This window comes from Brachycentrus maculatus, unplaced genomic scaffold (genome assembly GCF_059751285.1).
Source record: "Brachycentrus maculatus isolate JH-2025_06_01 unplaced genomic scaffold, ASM5975128v1 h1tg000173l, whole genome shotgun sequence".
NCBI classification, from domain to species: domain Eukaryota; kingdom Metazoa; phylum Arthropoda; class Insecta; order Trichoptera; family Brachycentridae; genus Brachycentrus; species Brachycentrus maculatus.
Window position 1 is genome coordinate 707,812 of NW_028280926.1, and position 19,047 is coordinate 726,858.

Genomic DNA, 19,047 nt, shown 5'->3' on the forward strand with positions numbered 1-19,047 from the left:
TGAAAAAAAACATCGAATTACAAATCACGCCTTGTTTTTTTATAAGGATAAACAAATTTTAAAAAGGCATCAGAAAATATCCAGTATAACTTATTTTCCCGAATTTTATTGTAAATATACCATAGTTTACTGCAAAGTAAGTATAGGTTTTCCTATATATTATTTGAATAAACTTACGAAAATCTATTTCTACAGTAAAAATATTCAAAAAGCTTACATCAAACCTTTACCATATCTAATATGTAATTATTATTTTAATATACTACTTACATTCATTCACTTTAAATTCACGCTTAAAATTTTACGTTGTGTATACAACATAAAATTTTATCAAGCCTCCTACCAGTCTGATGATGTCGATAACAGCAAAACTCGATCGCTGGTCAAATAAAGTAAAAGTTGAAAAGTCTATATACTTAGTTGTTATTTTATCATAACTATTTTTTTTTCTCCATAGAAGAAAAGTCACTTTTATGGACAATTAACTTATTGACATACATATGAACTTAATGAAAAACAAAACCGCTTAGGACCGAATTTTTTTTTCGCACCATTTCAAGATTTAAATAGATTTTTTTTCGCCTATTTGTATCTCGTACGAGTATGTCGAAACAAATAACTCAATCCATTTGGAATATCCAATCACTATAAACGGAGTTCTAAATAAAACGCCTGTAATAAAATATCCACCCTTAAACCTTGTTGGGAACAGCGTAAGGGTGAATTGAGATTATTCTTTCTCGAAGTTTATGTTTTCCGCTTTTAAACTTGGCCTAAAATAATATAATCTCATAAAAGGACGATATTAAATTGTCATAATTTCCGCTACACTGAGAAGGCTTTATGGGAGAGTAAATATAACGCGAGGGTTCATTTCAGACCTCTTCAATCCTTTTTCACATCCTTGTTTCTAATAACTGCAAATTCTTCCCCACCAAATGGTGCATAGGGCACTGCATTTTATCGATGCAAATTATTGATCGTTAATCTCATGAAAGGCGAAGAGCTGTATGATGGGCTGCATTTGGTAATTTATCAAATGTCCTAAAACCCCAAACATTCCCATCCATCTGAAGAGGAAAACATTCGGTATATGTATACTCCTAGTGCTCACATATGGATTTGAGACATTTACCCTAACAAAACGAATCATATATAAACTCCAGGTAACACAAAAATTTATGAAGAGAAGGATGCTAAACATATGCATTAGTGACCGAAAAACGAATGCTTGGATAAGGGGAAAAGAACTAAGACATGTGGCTCAAAGGATCACGGAACAAAATTGAAATTGGACAGGTTATGTGGCACGATGTCTGACGATAGATGGACGAAAAAGTGCTTGACCAGAGGCCCAGAACAGGGTTCAAAAACGTGTTAAGGCACAAACAAGATGGTCCGATAACTTAAAAAAAGTGGCGGGCCTACACTGAAAGAGAGTCGCCTCCAACACAGAACTGTGGAAGTCCAAGAGGGAGGCCTTTGTTCAATACTGGACATAAGATGAAGGCTGAAGTAAGTAAATTAATAATAACAATAATTCCAGACAATAAATTTATTTTACAAAACTCACAAACATTTTCTCTTGAAAATGTAAAAACTAGATTTGTTTTCTAAACTTTATGATTTGACTTTAAATTACATTTTACATATTAAGAACAATTTTTTGCAGAGACCCACCAAGCCACCTTGTGTGTCTCGTCGGTGGAGTTCTTTTTTAATACATTTTTTTGTTTTTAACGCTTTTAACCTAATATATACACAAAAAAGAGAGAAAAATTAAGTAAGTAAGTATATGAACATTTTACAATTTTTATAAAATTAACTCTGATCATTTACCCGTTACTTTATTTTGCCTTTGTTCCATATTTTATTTTGACAACAATAGTCAGCAACAAAAAAAAATGTTTGGAACGATATATTGCAGTGTTCTACTCCCATATGTATTGTTATTTCTTGTTTATATTGTAAATTAGAGATTCAATGTTTTCAAGAATCCTTTCACCTGGACGCCTTACATAGGCAAATTACATTGCATGTAAAAGTACAGGATTTAAGTTTTACTTTTATCATAATATTATTAGCAAATAACAGTGCCAGAATTTTAACGAATTATAAACGAGAAAAAAATCGTCCAAATAAGTACTTATTTCAGTTTATAGGTACGCACCATATTTATTTATAAAAAGGTAGATATCTTCGCTAACGATTTTACTTTCGCGACCATACTGCACTTGCCTCTAGCGGCAATTCAATGAACTACTTCATAACAAAGGAAAACATAAGTTTATTTACTTATCGTTATATTTTTACTTGTGCATAATATTTTTATTGACAATTCTCCAATTTTTCCTATCAAAATACTAAAAATTTAAATACGTTTAACTGCAGTTTGGGTTGTTGTTTAAGTTGACCAAAATCCAATTTATGAAAAACGCAACATGTAAAAACTTTGATTTCCATTTCAAAAAACTATTTAAAAATAATATGTAAAAAACTGCATAGTGATACATAAACAGTGTGACAAAATAGACTATAATTACTTTGGCCTTGCACTATTGACTTAGTATACATAAATATTGAATATTTTTGACACTTCCCTCGTGGGACTCCGTGGCGCAACGGTAGCGCGTCTGACTCCAGATCAGAAGGTTGCGTGTTCAAATCACGTCGGGGTCAAAGATATATTTTTTCTCCAAAGTATTTTTTTATTTCAAAATAATGCAGGTGACTTTAAAACATTCATACTCGTTTAAGAAATTCAGATTTTTTGTAAATTAAAATAACTGAAGATGTTTCTTCTTCTTCGTGGTTACAATATTTGTGATGACTGGTTTGATACTTTATGGTCAGTCTCCCCCAGGCTCTATCCTCCGCTCGTCTCTACAACTCGGCGTACTCGTTCAAACGCATGTTGGAGAATGCTATTTGTAATCGAAAGTGCTATTATGTATTTTTTAAATGAATAAATTTTTTAAATGCTTTTGTCTCTGATATTTATTTAGTCAGGTGTTAAGTTATGGAAAGAAAATAGTCTTCTTTCTCTATAAATTTAGTTAAGTGAGAGGAGGTATGAAATTGAGGAGTGTAAAAAATGATCCCGCAGTAAGCTATGGGAATCTATATGGTGTCGTAAATCACTTCATAATATTATGCTCCTCTAAAAATATGACAGACACGGGCGAATTTTACGACTTACTGCGCTTACTCCACACACAATGCACTAAGTTTGGGGATGAACGATTTTGCGGTTAGACAAACATAAAATTGTTATTAACATATCCGTTTTCCTTTTGTATATAATATATTATAAAGCAAATTCAACTTACTTTAAAATTATAAACAGTCATAGTAATTTCTACGTTTAAGGAGAATATTAATTTTAATGCATGGAGTACTTTAAAATCGACATTCTTCTTTGAAGGAATTTAATTAATCAACTAAACATCACGCCGCTTCGCCGCAGGGTTAGGCAAAGAGAATAGAATGCCGCACGCCTCTGTCTTTCACATTCGTTGAAGAGGCGAAGATTGCATCTCCTCATAAATACCCTCCGATTATTCCATCTGCTGACTTGGCTACTTTTAAGTATTTTAAATACTTGATTATGCCAAGTTTTTCTCGGTCTTCCTCTCATCCTTTTTTCAATTACATTCACCTCGTAAATTTGTTTTACCGTTCTTCCTTCACTCATTCGTTCTACATGTCCAAACAATTCCAAGGCACTTTTTAAATTTTATCGACATTGCCGCTTCTCTCGGCTTTGCATTCTCTCCGTATTTCACCATTCGAACATATCGCTCACTCCTTTCAAGAACGTTATAAATCAAAAATCGTCAATTTTCAGTTGTGCATGTTTTTGGAATGCCCAGAAAACGTACTATATCCCAGCAAAAGCGGCATATTTTTAACCTAATATTTACCCGCTACAGGGCAGAAAGTGTTGTTTTTGCATTTTGAAGAAAAGGTATTGTTTAATTATTTTTTTTAAATATTCTAAATATTTTTCTAACGGAGAAAAAACCTTTAGGTTTTACCTAAACAGATCTGTTGCACAGTAAAAAGTTCAATAAGTGGCTTGATATTTATTTTCAATACATTGTATTATATTTATAAACTTTAAAAACGTTCTGCTGAAATATCAAGTATTTTGATTTATGACGTTCTTGAAAGGAGTGAGCGATATATCACATTTCGACTTCAGTCTACTTTCATCTTTCTTTCTTCTTAAAATAAAAATTAATTAAAATAGAATAAATAAATAATAAAATAATTAAATTTTATCGAATCCAAACCATTTGAAATCCATTTACCGCTATCCAAACCATATTAATATTAATTAATTAATTCGGATGATAAAGTGTTTATTGTAGTTAATTGAATTATTTATAAATCCATTTTAAAAAAAGTCCGAAACATCAATGTTGTACATTTTAATTTTTGTTTAAATTTGTCATTTGTTAAAATTTCCACTAACATTCATATGTTCAGAACTTTCATCGGAATTGTTGTCTCGTATTTTGTTGATACAAAAACATCAACGAATCGGATGGATATATGAAAATAATAATAACAATCCTCTTATTTGTTATTAAATTAATTTGCAAACAAATGAAGATACAGTATACGAAAATTACGATAAATAAAATTGTTTTAACAAAATCTTTTCAGTTGGTTCGAAGGTACGACTTTAAGGAGTGGAAGACCATACTCGTAAGACGTCGGAACTAATTTTAGCATATTTTTACGACCCATAAATATGCATCCCAGTTTATGCCCCCGAATGCATCGGATTCATCCAATTGCGAAAGATTAGTTTGATTTTAAAAGGGGGCTTTCAACTTTATGATATTATTTAAATTTCGTTATTTTAACGGCGTCGCCATCTTGGATGAGAGAGTTTAATTCGACGCCTTAAATAAACTCGTAAAAGCAGGATACAGCAGTAATGGTTTCCGTTTACAAGCCAGGTTTATTGTTAGATAAATATATTACGTCGTTTTCTGTATGCAAAATATGAACCAAGGGTCGACGAGTATTACAATAGATTTGCTACTGATATTTCACGATATTCGTGAAATATCAGTACCTATTGTATTGATCAATAATTATGAAATATTTATGTATTTTTATTTGGAATAAAGCGTATTCTTTTCGAAAACTCAAACTATTTTAACAGGATCATCTTCTTTTTCTTCTTTGTATAGATCTTGTGGCCTGTTTATAAGAGATTAGCCTCCTGCGATGTCGATTTCCATCTGTCGATCCATCTCTTTGGTGGTCTGCCTGGGAGTCGTCTACTTTGAAGTTGGCCGTGCATTGCACTGTGAGAGAGTCTGAATGGCTCCAGTCTCTTCACATGCGCATATCAATGTCTTCTTCATTGCCTCCCTCACCTAACGACATCTTTGACCTAGCATATTTCTCTTATCCTGGTGTTCCTTATTCTAGTTTCTTCCTTTGTTCCTTCTCGTAGTTTCATGCCAGATATTCTCCTTAGAGTCTTCATTTCTACACTGTCTTAACGCGTTTTTTGCTTCTTGTAACAGGATCTTTGTATCCAAATATTTTCGGCATTAAAAATACCGTCGTTCATTTAAAAAAATGTTTTTTGGTAAACTTTCATTATTTTATCCATCCCGATATTGGAAAAGTCTGGTAGAGCATTAAATGTCATAAAACGTCTTAAATCTAGCTAGAGATTTTTTCGAAGACGAATTTTTTTGTTTTTTTGAAAAATGTTTAATTGACAGTTGGGACACCTACGCGAACATACTGAAATCTGTCAATCAAGCACTGTTAATACCGATCACTACCGGTTTTACCAAATTTCCCATTACATATTCTATGGTCCTTTCGGAATATTTAAAAAAAAATATGATTACCTAAAATAATATATCTTAAAAATCTGTCCAATGAGAATTCAATCTCTTTCTGTAGAAGTTCCATTCGTAATATATGAGAGGTTATTTCTTCAAGTATGTATGTATCCCTTCAATATTATGGATCAAATTCTTTTTTAGGCTCCCATTAAAATACCAAGCAATTAAAACTAAGTATTAAATAATAGGTCAATAAAAAACTGACAATAAAGATTTTTTCAAATTTCCAATTCTTCCTTTCATTTTTTCTTTAAGTCGTAAAATAAGGGATTAAAAAGGGTAGTTATCTGCCAATTTATTGAACTTACCAGCAAATTGGTGCGGTTTTATTATCTGTGCTTATAATTACTTGACTTTTTACCTATTACGTAAAGTCTATTGTATCGCAGTCTTAAGTTAAATATGGCTTTGTAATGATTCTGCTATTGTAATAGATGCTTTAATAATGAAAAAATCTAACAATGAAGAATGGTAATTAGGCAATGCTAAATTATACATTATATAGGTAAAAATTGATAATAACTTCGAGTCCCTCATTTTTGCAAACAATTTTTTTTATTTAATTACTTTCCATTTATTTTCTCTTTATCAAAATGTTTTCAGTGATTAGTACAAAGTAAAATAATAAAAATAAAAACAAGTAAAGTATACATCTATTTATGTATTAATGGCTAAATCAAACACAGATTTTTTGAGTCTAGTAAGTTGTATTTTATTTTTAAAAAGAAACACATAACAATTAATATTTTGACAATTTTTTCGCCTCGTTATAGCATTTTCAAACGAATGACTAGGTGAAACAATTGTCACAATATTAATTTTTATGTGTTTTTTAACAATAAAATACAACTTAGTAGACTCAAATAATCTGTGTGATTTAAAAATTAATACACAAATTAAAATGGAGTTCTACAAATTAAACGCCAAATCAATATATATACTATTTTCACTTTTATTTCATTTGACCCACTGGTCACTACTACGGTGACCAGTCTGAAGATGTCGATAACGGAAGGTCAAAAGGTATCTGGTCAAATAAAATATTATATAAGTGGAAATAAATATACATGGTAGTTGTTGTTTTATTATATAAAATGCTATTCCGTCAAGAAATGTCAATTTAAAAAATAAATCTAGTAATCATTATTTTTAAGAGAATAAAAAAAATGGTAAAAATTACTCATCAACCATCAACCTAAGCTATTGAACTCACTAAATAAATATATGAAAAATACTTTACAAAGTAAATTATTAAAAAATGTTTTTATAAAATACCCAAATTAATAATTTGTTTATTGACAACCAAAATATTTCCAATAATGTATGATAGATCGAATGGTTAATTTTTCTTATTTTTAACGTAATAATAATAAATAAGTAAAAAAATTACAGTTTTTTTTAATTTTAAAAAGCAAAATACTTTCAGATTTCATTCAAATTTAATATATGTATGTGTGCTCTTCTACGTACAGTAGATTTAACGAGTAAAAATATTCAACGGAAAATCTATACCTAATGCAGAGATGCAATGCTTTGCAATGCACTCAAAATGTCATTTTACATAATGCAATGTCATGCAATTTAGGGTCCATATTTCTTGTCGTAAACAATTATCTAATGCATTTTGCTAATCATATGACTAATCGAATTACATGGAAGTACAATACACAAATAAATAATGCAATAAATTGTTAAAAAGAATTATTTAACAGAATAATGAAAAAACATAATTTTATTAATTTTGACCAGCTTTTATTCCGAGTAATTTTAAAATTATTTTATATACATATTAATATACTCACAAATCTCAAATATTTTGGTAGGCACAGGTTTTTACGGAATTCATGAAGGATTATTTTACCAATATCAAACCACAAAAAAAACACATGGACATTATTGTGAATATAAAAATAGTCGAAATGCGATCCCTCAGATCAATATGCGTCAAAAGATGTATGATAGATGTTCGAATGGTGAAACAATGAAATAAAATGCAAGGCTGATATAAGCATTATCGATCAAATTAAGAAATGTGAAATTAAGAGATGCAAGAATGTTGAAGAGGCGAAGAATGTTTGCAAAGACATAATGGCAAGATGTTCTATTCTTTCTGCCCACCCCTACGGACAAGCAGTGTGATGGTTAGTTAATTAGTCTATATAAAAAGTCATTTCATATAAAATCATGAAATTAATTAATTTTGTTAATTGTAAAAAGGAAAATCCCAAAATCAGCTCTTTAAATATTGAAAACATACTAAATGAATGTAGCGTTTTGTATAAAAATACCTATTTCAAATAATGACAATGTCATCAAGACGGAATAAAGTGACGCAAACGATGTTCTTTAAAAAATCATATATCGCTTCTTTCAGCAACGTCATATTTCAAAAATCGTCAATTTTCAGTTGTGCATGTTTGCGGAATGCCCAGAAAATGTACTACATATATCCCAGCAAACGCCGCATATTTTTAACTTAATATTTACCCGCTACAGGGCAGAAAGTGTTGTTTGTGCATTTTAAAGAAAAGGTATTGTTCAATTATTTTTTTAAATACACTCAATATTTTTCAAATGGAGAAAAAGCATTCAGGTTTAACCTTAAAAGATCTGTTGCACAGTAAAAAGTTTAATAAGTGGTTTGATATTTATTTTTAATACATTTCTATATATTTTTAAACATTAAAAACGATCTCCTGAAAAATTAAGTTTTTTGATTTATGACGTTGTTGAAAGGAGTGAGCGATTGTATCTACTTATCTAGCTTCATAGCGATATATGGTAAATACTTGTAAAAAATACTGCAAATAGCATGACTCTTCAAAAAGATTAATTATTTACAATAAAATGCAATTACTGAAAATGGATTACTACAAATAATAAAACCAATCTGCCATTCCTTGCCACGAGCCATTCCTAAGTTAAAATGCATTGAAGCTCGATTTCCCCAAACATAAGTATTACTAAGCTGGGGCGATATGAAAAAATATTTCATATTCATTGACCTAATCATTGGTTTTTACTACTTAAGTCACGATGAATGTGAGCATTTTTCCAAATGAATATTTTCTTGCTAGTCGCAATGACTTGTACAAATTTCCCTCAGAATTCTCCCGCCCTTAATTTTGATCATTTACCCTAATATCAATTCTACTGAGAATTCACTTCGGAAACTTGCATTAGACCTTTAGTGCCTACTTAATTTAAATCAGCCTTAAGTGCGTGATTGATGAGAATTCATTTAAATCAATGAATAACTTTGTAGGTAATTGGATTTGCGTCACCGGTATTTTTAATTATTTTGTAAAAATTTCGTTAAGAATTAGGTTCTTATAAACTGCATAATAATATGATATTTATTAAACAGTACCTACTGACTTGCAATACAATAATTATAATAGATTTATATTATCCACTGACACTTCGTGATGGAATTGCATTTTTAATTTATTATTAGATTAAAACCAATATTTTTAGCTTTTCCACTTTTTTATTTGACCAGCGACCGGGTTTTGTCGTTACCGACATCATCAGACTGGTCCAGTCTGATGATGTCGGTAACGACGAAACCCGGTCGCTGGTCAAATAAAAAAGTGGAAAAGCTAAAAATATTGGTTTTAATCGAATAATAAAACAATAATTATAGTTGTGTCATATAAATAATTAATTATTTTTTGACGGCAAAAATAATGTCATTATTTCATGGTTTTACTTTCACTACAATAATTATAATTTTGTTAAATAAATTTATATTTTTTTTGACGGCAAAAATAATGCCATTATTTCATGGTTTTAGTATTGCATTTTTGCTGGTGGGTTTCATAAGGTGCAAATCTTGAACTGTTCCAATTTTCTGATCATGGTTAGTTGGAAGATCTCGCTTCTCGGCAATAATCCCGCCAAAATACTAAAAGGTTATGTCAATAAGTAAAAAAAAACTGTGAATCTCTTATAGGTACCAAAATTTATAATTTATCCACCTCCATAATGCAATGATACGTGCGTTTGGCTACCATGCTGACGGTCTCGGGTTCCATTCCCCCAAGGGTTAAAATAAATATTTATGATTTTTCATTTTAATATTTATTTAAATCACTCCAGACCTGAAGCGCATAACCTTGCCATCATGTTATTACCGACCAAGGTAACACTATGTAGATACGATGTAGTGCCCCATGCACAATTTGGTTTTCCAATATCTACAGATAAGAATCAGAAGAAGTAATATATAAATAAAACTTCTACCTAACCTTATCATACTAACATCACGACAATACAAAATATTTTTCAACTAACACCCGTTATAATGATGGGTTCCCTAAATGATGTTAGTAACTTTATCCCTATTAGATTATTCAATTATAAATAATTTTTATTGCCGCATCATTTTGAAAACAAAGTGAACATCAAACCATCCGCTGTTCACGTGTTCACACCAGGACACGTTGATCTGTCACGTGGGTTGGTAATTAAAATTTAAAGCCTATAATCCTAGCACACAATCCCTACTTCATGATTCTTTCAAAGAATGGAGGACTGAAGATGTAATCTTCTGTGAAACACATAAAATATTACAACTAGACTTTATTTACCATTAGCACTTATATATGTACCTCTTAGTTTAAAAGTGTACATTGTATAGTACATACATGGATATACTGAAGTATTTAGGGACTTTTTCTTATAAAGGAACCAACGAGTAAAAAGGAGGTAGGATATGTGACGTATATAAAAAATAATTAATAACAAATCACATATTTACCACACCTTTCGACCAAAACCTTACGTACATGGTACTCATATGTAAGACATAGTTATTCGGTGATGGTTAAAACTGAGCCAAAAAGGTATGTTTTCTGGTCAAAATCCAGCACTTAAATGAAAATATAGGACCAGCGGACGAAAATCACTGGAAAAATTAATAAAAATTTATGATTTTTGAAAACATTAATTAAAATATTTCTTCATTCAAAATATTATGCCCGACCACCAATAGTATAAGATCCGGAGCAAATGACACCAATGTTTTTTTTTTAATATGTGTTTTTAAGTGGTTTTAAGTTACTACTTGTAAGTGAAAGTTAAACCTTTTAAGTAACTAATTTAAGTAAGCGCCCTTGAGGTAATATTCTAAAGAAAATAATGCTTTATAAATCATACAATTTAATTCATATTATAATTTCTTGACTATATTTTCATCCATCAATTGAAATGAAAACCGAGTTCCCATATAAAAAAACACAGCCCCTTTTTATAAATAAACGATTATTTTTTCAAATAATGATTCACGAAAAATATCGCGATTTTTGTTAAATTCACACAAGAAAGGGCATCCGCCATGTTCGGGTCACGTGACCCCAGCAGGAGGGGTTGAATTGGATTCACCGCAGGTGGCACCTCTGTGCACCCTACCTACCATTCTTCACCTCATTCATAAAGTCATTAGCCCAGAGACGTGACGCGATTCGACAGCCATTTGAAACGCGATATTCGAAAACGATTAGGGGTTTTTTAAAGAGATATTTTGAAAAAATAATAATGGTTCTTTTCTACGTTTTTTGTAACATATTTATGTATTTTTAAAACAACATTTAATATTTCTACACATAAAAAATCAATAATATATTCAGTTCCAAAATACAAATTATAACTGGGATTGCAAGCATTTATAAAAAAAATATAGAAATCGTGGATAGGCTTCTTTTCCTTCCTGGCTCTATACCAACTTATCGTCTTTGTAGACTGTTAGGGTTATTTCTCCTCGTCCTCAGGTCCTTCTATAATATACAACGCTATCTAGGCCATGCCTTCAAATCACATTTTCTTTCTGCAACATCCATGAATTCTTTGGTCTTCCTCTAAATGTCCTTCGTAAGACCCACGTATAAATTATCTTACACATTATTTAAATATGATGAGCAAAAGGCTAAATGGAGAACGATGCTAAATATATCCCTTAGGTACTGAAAATTTAATGTTTGAATAAGGGAAAAGACCAAGGTTACAGAAGTGGCTCAAAAAATTTCGTAACAAAAGTGGAACTGGGCAGGTCATGTGGCGCGTATGTCTGAGGATAGATGGATGAAAAATGCGCTTGACTGGAGGCCTAGAACAGGATGTAGAAGCGTGGGTAGGTCCCAGACAAGATGGGCAGATGACATTAAAAAAGTAGCGGGCCTGCACAGGAAGAGAGTCGCGTCCAACAGAGAACTGTGCAGTCCTTGGACTCCTTGGAGTCCCTCTTGAGGAGGCCCTTTGTTCGATACTAGATACAAGGCTGAAGTAAGTAGGTGAGTATTTTTTTTGAATTACCTAACGTCCAAGTGACTCTGAAATCTAGCTACGGCTTATGCAACACCGCTTATCATGTCCCTACTCAGGATTCAACTTTATAAGTTTCATAGCCTATGCCTACTCGTGAGTGGATTTACTATTTATATTTAAAGTTACTATAATTTCATGTAATTCATGAGTGAAAATTCTAGGCAAAAACACTCGCTAGTAGATGAGTATCTAAATATCCATAGCATTTATACTTGTTCTCTTAAAATTTTCATAATTCATAAATAATTTAAGGTCCAGATTTTTTTTCTTTGTTTTGTCTGTCACGAGGTTTTGTTGTTTTTGTTTGAATATCAGCAATATACGTTTTCCTGCGTCATCATCAACCAAGTTATATTAATAGCACTATAGAGGTGTATCAGCATCCCGAAATGTACAATCAATCCAATTGATAATCGCATGAATGGATTATCATGCCAGGCGAGTTCCTAACAGGCATACGTCACTTGCTTGTCACTTGACGACAGGTGAACTGTATGCTTGTGGATCATATGGACCGCACATTGTATATGCAGATGTATTGAACTGTCTCAGATCCACCAAAATTCAATTAGTTGGGACTTAGATTCGCGTAGATTAAATTAGCAACTATTCCATACTAAACCTACACGTCTTGTTTATTCCCAATAATTTAATTTAGTATAAATCATACATTTTTACTAATTGATTCGGTAGTCACTAAATATTTAAGATTATCAAACGAAATCGCATGAACTACAATATTTGGAAACAATATAAATTCATAAAAATATTAAAAATAATAAACCCATAATTCACAATAAATAATAATAAATAATAAAACCCTTATCCGCACCCCAATGGTGCATAGGGCACTGTGTCATATTAACGCAGTGTTATCTTGATCGTTTACACATGAAGGAAAGGTGATCAGCCCTCCGCTTCAGGTACCAGTCCATGGTAATATTGAATAAATATTACAGTGAAAAAATCACCTATATTTATTTTACCACCCTTGGGAATCGAACCCGGGACCTCCAGAACGGTAGCCGAGCGTGCTGACCATTACACTACGGAGGCGGACATCTTTTTTTGTCCGCCTCCGTAGTGTAATGGTCAGCACGCTCGGCTACCGTTCTGGAGGTCCCGGATTCGATTCCCAAGGGGAGTAAAATAAAAAAATAATTTACAATACGGCAATGAATAAAGCCTTCACTTTATTGTCTGTGTTCTCGCTGATAAAAAATACAACAAATAAATACTTATAAAAAAAAATAAACAGCTACAGCCCCCTTTTCATCCCTCAGCGTCTCAAGGACACACCTCTAAAATTTTGACTTATTTTACACTACATTTGGTGTTAAAAAATGATGCAGAACGCATCGAAATATGTATTACATTGTCGGTATTATACAAGCAAAACTTCAACTAACAATGGATGAATATTACCACAAAATGACGGCCGAATCGATTACTGAAAATATTTTATTTATTTCATCATAAACATAATTACAAATAACAAATATGTGCCCTCACTTAGTTTTCCCGTGCTGAGAGCAGATTTTACTTATTTATAATAAAATAATGAAAAAAATGGTCATGCAATCAAATAGGGCATGGCTGAGAGATACGATCTATTTCGGATCTACCTACTTCGATGATTCATTCGCAAATAGCTCTTTTATATTTACATCTTATGTAAATATATAATAAGTATGTCATTTATATTTAAATATGTTTTTGCCGGAACGGGCATCCACTTTGTGGTAAGATATGATTAAGTTATAAATGAAATACTTTATATTCAAAATTGTTTATATTCAAACACATAGATGGAAGCATCTGTAGCTTCAATATAACACTCCAGTGGTAAAAAACAAGTGTTATTTTTGTAATTTCAAAAGAGATAAACATCATATCGCTCACTCCTTTCAAGAAAATCATAAATCAAAAAACTAGATTTTTCAGGAGAACGTTTTTAAAGTTAAAAAATATAATACAATGTATTAAAAATAAATATCGAGCCACTTATTGAATTTTTTAATGTGCAACAGATCTTTTTAGGTTAAACATAATTGTTTTTTCTCCATTTGAAAAATATTTAATATGTTAAAAAAAATAATTAAACAAAACCTTTTCTCCAAAATGCAAAGACAACACTTTCAGCTCTGTAACGGGTAAATATTAAGTTAAAAATATGCCTCTTTTGCTGGGATATAGTACATTTTCTGGGTATTCCGATAACATGCACAACTAAAAATTGACGATTTTTTATTTATGACGTTCTTGAAAGGAGTGAGCGATGTGTATTTTAGTTCTACATCTGTATCGTTATCTCGATAGACACATCGCACACAATGCCTTGATGCCTCCTACAGAGCTCGAGGCGTCGCGGCGTCCTCTGTGCCAATTGTACTCGTGAAGGCGTCGCTGCAGTAATTACACATTTCCCCTATTACCAATCGATCTCATGGCCACTGGTCAGCTTTGCCGCGAGGATAAATTAATTCCTGTCACTCTATCCATCGTCTTGGACAGCTACAATATACAATGCATAACAACTAGGCCTCATTCAATTACTATAATGGGATTGTTAAATGCATGTAAATGAACTTGATATTTTTATTATCATAATTTTTTTTTATTATTTATTTCAAAACATATTACATACATAAGTCATATAAACATATAATATTCCCGATGAGTAATTTCAATTTCTCATTTTGGGACATGGGATTTAGGTTAACAAGACTGGAACACAAATAATAAAGTAACTTTTTTTTAATTAACCAAAACTAATACCAATACATGGCAAAATACAAAAACAATACACAGGTATAATAAATAGGCACAAGAAGCATATTTAAAAGAAATAAATGAGAGAAATATAAGGTAAGAAGCATATTTAAAACAAACAAATGAGAAAATATAAAAAAACAAAAGGTAAAAACAAAATAAGAAATAAGAGATTGTTTTGTAATATCTTCTAAAAAGCTTGCTTTTAAAGCCAAGTGTTCGTTAAGTCGCGACTTAATTTGCTCTAAATCTAGGTAAAATTTTACGCAATTGTTTTATTTTTAAGCACCATTTTTATATAATTAAAAAGTTACTTTGTTTTAAAATCACTATAAATATATTTTTATAACTTAATTATAATGTCTACCGGTTTCTACCTTCGAAGCAAACAAAATAAGCGGCTAGTTTCGAAACCGGTAGGCATTATAATAAAGTTATAATAAAATATTAATATTGATTTTAAAACAAAGTTACATTTTAATTATAAAATGGAAAATCACAAAGTTAAATAAAAATTTTACCATTTTTATAATATTTTGAAAAAAATAGTTTTTCTTCGAAATAATTATTTGTTTTTGAAAAGAAAAGTTGAGGGGTAAGGATTTAAAAAAAATGTAATTTTTTTTTACATATATTCTAAAAAAACAAACAAAATATCCAACATACATTCTTAAAAAAATCGAGCGTGGAAATACATTTTACCTCTTCGTATATGGGAAAATTAATGGAGAAGGAAAAATAGGCAACAAAAAGAGAAATGCAGCAGTTGCAAGAATACTTGGGTTTGCATCCCCCTATTCGTTTATTGTACGCATTAATAGTGTACAACTCATATAAGATTGTGAAAGTTGTACACATTTAATGCGTGCAATTAATTAATTATTTTATGTATGAAAATTGCAGGTACTGTACCAGAGACATGATTGACATAACTACCCATCTGCTTATCCTTGCGGATAGTAGTGCTAGATATGTAATATACATATAATTAAACAACTACTTCTTGAAATAAAATTATGGCTGTTTAAAATTTACTATTGAGAAATAATGATAGTGCCGTTGGTTAAATTTGAATACGCTTACAAAATTTATAATTCAATTGATACTTCGCGTAAAGCAATCATTTTAATCAATTCATTTTGAAAGGGTTCATATTTTTCTAACCACCTATTTCCGTCAAAGCAGCTGACTTTAAAGCGACAAATGCTTATTTAATTGCATAGGATGAGCAGTAATTGGAGGCACTTTTATGCCTCAGACACCTATAAAGCGTAAATCGTATTTTAACTAGCTGTTTAAAATGTGTTTCTGTGACACTTTTCAGTTGAAGGGAGACAGTGGGTAGGTAGGTACAATGTTGGGTACCAATGTCTAATAATGAGGTTGTATCTATGGACATTTGATTGATACCCCCGAGTCAATTGACCCTTTGTTGTAGATTGTATTACAAATTGTATTCAATATGTACTTAATGTATGTATGTACATGAATTGTAATTGTGCCATATTTCACAGAAACCATCCAACCCACTATTTACAAGAAAATTACATTTCATTTTTTTATTTCTTGTTTTATTCTATTTACAATATTAAGTACAGTAGCGATTAAGAATATACTAATAAAAATCATCACTTTTACTAATCATCACTGTCATACAATAGATTTTATACAATACAATAGATTTTCAAAACTATTCGTCACATAAACGACAATTACATACTAGAAAGAATTCTGGAAATTCTCGATTGCGAATTCTCTTATTTAAGCGGACAAACCCGTATTTTAATTAATCAAAAGAAATTTTTTAATGTGCTGAAGTCATCCAATCCAAAAAATCAACACAGTATTATTCAAGAGACCTTTTTTCTAATCCAAAATCAATAAATCCAAGATTTTTTTTTTCATATTAAAATCAAACACTGACAAAGTCGACTAAATTGTATTTTATTATTAAAAACACAAAAATAAAATTTGTGACAATTGTTTCGCCTTTGTATGTCATTATCAAACTACTGTTATTACAGTAGTGGTAATACAGTGGTTTTATAATGTCATAACAACGCGAAACAATTTTAACGAATTTTATTTTTATGTGATTTTAATAATAAAATACAATTAAGTAGACTCTAAAAATCAGTGCTCGATGGAAACATGGAGTTGTTTGAAGCCTCCGTGTGGTTTGACAGCTTTCAGTAGTTTTGTCATTAAAATTATTTACATTCATGAAAATATTGCAGAAAAATCCATGTGGTTTGGACGTATTCGACTTTGAACTAAAAGAGTAAAAAAAAAAACAAAACAATTTCGCTAAAACCATCCAAAATGATTGGATCCGTTCATTATTATTTTTTTTTCTGAAACCAGGTTTTTTGGTTAAAGCAAAATTTATTGACAAAATAATCAAAGTTTTGAATATGACACACACTGAAAAATGCTTCTTTATGGTAATATTAAAAACTAACTAACTAACCATCACGCCGCTTCCCCGCAGGGGTAGGCAGAGAGAATCGAACGCCACACCACTCTGTCTTTGCAAACATTCTTTGCCTCTTCTACATTCATGCATCTCCTCATACATACCCGACTATTATTACGACTCCTGACCCGGCCGCTTTCAAGTATTTGACATACCTGATTGTGCCAAGTTTTCCTCGGTCGTCCTCTGCTTCTTTTTCCAACTACATTCGCCTCATAAATTTGTTTAACCGTTCTTTCTTCACTCATACGCTCCACATGTCCAAACCATCTCAACACACCTTTCTTAATTTTATCGATAATGCTTATCTCAGCCTTACATTCTTTCCTTATTTCATCATTCGAACATCTATCAAACATCGTTTTGCCACACATTCGTCTGAGCGATCGCATTTCGACTGCATTCAGTCTGCTTTCATCCTTCTTTTGCCAACTCCATGCTTCGCTTCCATACATAAGGGTTGGAACCAGAACTCCATTGTGTACTGCCAGTTTAGCTTCCGCTAAAAGATTTTTATTTGCTACAACTGATTTTAGTGCACCATTCACTCTGTTCCCAGCATTCACTCTCCTTTCTATGTCTTTATCAATCTTTCCATCCCTAGAAAACATACTACCCAAATATATTAAATCATCTACCTGTTCCAAAATCTCCCCATTTACCAATATTTCACACTCAGATCTACATTCATCTCTTTAATATTAAAAGATCTAACATCTATTATTTAACATAGTGATGTTTCCCATATATTTTTTTCAATTCTGAAAACACTCAAATGAAATTATCTCAGCATACCAATTTGTGGATTGGATGGTTTCTACACAACATGATCCAATTGTAACTACTTGTGAATGTAAGCAATATATACGAACATACTTCGTAATATATATCCATTATTGATTATTTACTCTAACACAATCTATGCATGCTCTCTGTACATTTTTTTTTACTTAATTTCTTACGCCTATGTATTACTCACCCATATCCACACCTAATGGTGCATAGGGTGCTGCATCGAATTGGTGCAGTGCAAATTAGATCTTTTATTATATGAAGGCAAGGTGATCAGTCCTGCGCTTCAGGCATCGGTCCGGGGTAATATAAAATAAATATAAGAGTAAAAAATATTAATTTGATTTATTAACCCCCTGGGAATCGAACCCAGAACCTCCAGCATGGTAGCCAATTGTACTAACCACTATAATATAGAGGTGGACAAAAATTCTTGGACATGACATATATTCATTTTTTTAAACGTTTCCACTCAATGGTGCATAGGGCACTTCATCGTCAAAATGTAATGTTATCTTGATCGTAAATTACATTAAGGCAATGTCATCAGTCGTACGTTTTAAGAACTAGTTCAGGGAGATATTAAATAAATATTATAAAATATAACAACATCTGTTTATTTTTTTCATAGCATAAGCTCAGAAAACCAAAATAAAACCGAATTATCTCAATAGGAAAGCGACGATATACAAAGCGTGCTTACGTTTTGAATCAATACAAGGTGAAACCTTATTTTAAAATACACGAGTACATCTCATCTCGCTCCCAATACTAAAGGAAATATTCGCAACCCCATCGCAC

The 19,047-nt window shown here is 31.3% G+C and overlaps 1 non-coding gene across 1 annotated transcript; it reads left to right on the top strand.

The window, feature by feature from the left end:
- The first annotated feature begins 2,607 nt into the window (after positions 1–2,607).
- TRNAW-CCA (transfer RNA tryptophan (anticodon CCA)) lies at positions 2,608–2,679 on the top strand. Its single transcript has one exon. It is a non-coding gene; the product is annotated as a tRNA-Trp (tRNA).
- Positions 2,680–19,047: the final 16,368 nt, after the last annotated feature.